The following is a 2,709-nucleotide window of genomic DNA, read 5'->3' on the forward strand; positions in this document are numbered from 1 at the left end:
AAAAAGAACCCCCCTCAAAAAAAAAAAAAATAACAGCCTGCTTTGCTTTTTCTCATTGCTCAGGAATGTTTGTATTTGCTTGTTTAAAATGACAGTTTGAAATGTAAGATGGAAAATGACTGGTTGACACGAGCCTTTGTTTTCTACTCTGTGCCTATTGTACCTGCATGCACTGTATATGTATAAATCTTGCCAACCCTCCTTCCACCCCTCTCCAAAGTGTCTGGATAATGACACGATTGGAATGCTTAGTACTCAAAGTTGTATCTTAATTGAAAGAGAAAGAAAAGGAAAACATTAACAAAGACAGCAATAATAAATATCTGGGGTTGTCTTTTACCTAAAGTGAAATGGATTTACTCTATACTTAATCTTTATTACCTAGTCATTTTGTGGAAGGTGTTTTGGTTGATGCCTGGCTTTTTTTTTTTTTTTTCTACAGCAAAAAGCATTTATATAACTCAAGCTGTTAAAATCATGGATAGAAATGCCAAGGTTTTGAAGTTTTGCCTCCCTCCAGTGTGGAAGCACGGTACATCGCCATCTACGAACCTGAAGTCATCAAATCCTCTTTTCCACTAATTTACACTGGTGATAAATGAAGCTAAATAAAAAACCAAAGATCAAAGCAGAAAATCTCAAGAGATCTGTGTGCTTCGTATTTTAGACAGCTTTCTACATGAAACTACTAAGGAGTGGATGGCAGAAAAACATTGGATTCCAGTTCTATCTCAGCCCTCATTTGGTTTGAACACTAGAAAAGCTTCTCGCTAACACCTTTACCATGAGTCTCATTGCATTTTAGTTGTCTTTCTATAAAGCAAAGTTAATCTTGACATTTCCCCATACAAAAGAATATTTTAATTACCTCAAACAAAGAATAAAATTAAAATTGTTCAGATAGACATTTAAGGCCCTTCACACCTGTAGCCTTTTCTAGAATCTTATCACTTGTTTGTCATCTTTGTCATCTTTGACAGGCTTTGAAAAGTGGAATAGGAGGGACAGTAGCCGCTGACAGGGTTTGGTAGATTACTAGGTGAGTCAATATGATTCTTTCCCTGCAGTTTGTGTTAGGAAATCTGGAGGGAAATCATCAAATTGTTAACAGAAAAGTAAGTAGACAGATATAGAGGTAGATTTGAATTAATAGTAAAGAGTTAGGATAAAAATTTAGAAGCTTTGCTGCAAATATTTCTAGAGCTGCTTAGGATTCAAATGACTGACTTGTCCAAGCTCAGAGACTAGTTTTGCTACTGTTTCTGCTCCTTCTTAGCTTGGATGCTTTGCTTTGCTTGGCTTCCCTTGAAATCTATGCATATGGTTGAAATCCTTGTTTACTTATTTACATGTCTATCCTTAAAGTAAACTCTACATAGTTTAAGATAGCCACAGTTGATCCTTGAGCAACAACAAGGTCACGGTTGCTGAACCCCACACCCTGTGCAGTCAAAAATCTGCATATAACTTTTGACTCCCCAAACACTTAACTACTAATAGTCTACTGTTGACTGGAAACCTTATTGATTACATAAACAGTCAATTGACACATATTTTATATATGTATTATATCCTATATTCTTACAGTAAAGTAAGCTAGAGGACAGCAGAATGTTATTAAGAAAATCATAAAGTAGAGAAAATATATTTACTATTTATTGACTGGAAGTGGATCGTCACAAAGGTCTTCATGCTTGTGATGAAGGTTGAGTAGGCTGAGGAGGAGGAAGAGGAAGGGGAGGGGATGGTCTTGCTGTTTCAGAAGTGGCAGAAGTAGAAGACAATCTATGTAAGTGGGCCCGTGTAGTTCAAATCTGTTTTATTCAAAAGTCAACTGCATAGTGAGCTTATCATTCCCAAACATCACCAGCATGACCAACTTAAGCTCTGTCAACAGGAATGAAATGGTAGATTGGCCCTAAACTAACTTCACCTGGAAAATACCGACTCCTTTTAAAGTTCTGGGTCTAATATCATGTCCACTGGAAAACCACATTGCCCCACAGAGAGCTTGGTTCTACACTGTTTCACCACATATTTTGCTTCTATCTCTGTTACAGCAGGTAGGAAGTTCCTTGGGCTGTCCCAACAAACCACCACTTACTAACTGGAGACAGAGGACATTTCTATTCTCACACTTTTTAGGTCTGAACTCCAAAATCAGTGTTGGTAGGACCACGCTCCCTCTGAAGGCTCTAGGCAGGAATACTTTATTGTTCTTTTTGGCTTCCAGGGATTCCTGGCATTCCTTAGATTGGGAAGCATAGCCCCAGTCTCTGCCTGTCTTCATGTGGCCTTCTTCCCTTATCTTTGTGTGTTTCCTATTCTGTCATTTTTTTTATTATTATTATACTTTAAGTTCTAGGGTACATGTGCACAATGTGCAGGTTTGTTACATATGTATACATGTGCCATGTTACTGTGCTGCACCCATTAACTTGTCATTTACATTAGGTATACCTCCTAATGCTATCCCTCCCATTCCTCCCCACAATATGACCCAGTGTGTGATGTTCCCCTTCCTGTGTCCAAGTGATCTCATTGTTCAATTCCTATCTATGAGTGAGAACATGTGGTATTTGGTTTTCTGTTCTTGTGATTTGGTTTTCTGTTCTGTTCTTTGCTGAGAATGATGGTTTCCAGCTGCATCCATGTCCCTACAAAGGACACAAACTCATCCTTTTTTATGGCTGCATAGTATTCCATGGT

General features: G+C 38.0%; 1 long non-coding RNA gene across 1 annotated transcript in view; it reads right to left on the reverse strand.

Moving 5' to 3' along the window:
• Positions 1–946: 946 nt before the first annotated feature.
• LOC105525184 overlaps positions 947–2,709 on the reverse strand; it is a 48,988-nt gene continuing 47,225 nt past the window's right edge. Inside the window, exon 3 of the long non-coding RNA XR_001003868.1 lies at positions 947–1,082. This is a non-coding gene — a long non-coding RNA (uncharacterized LOC105525184). The remainder of the gene's footprint in view (positions 1,083–2,709) is intronic.

This window comes from Colobus angolensis, unplaced genomic scaffold (genome assembly GCF_000951035.1).
Source record: "Colobus angolensis palliatus isolate OR3802 unplaced genomic scaffold, Cang.pa_1.0 Scaffold52, whole genome shotgun sequence".
In the NCBI taxonomy this organism is placed as follows: Eukaryota; Metazoa; Chordata; class Mammalia; order Primates; family Cercopithecidae; genus Colobus; species Colobus angolensis.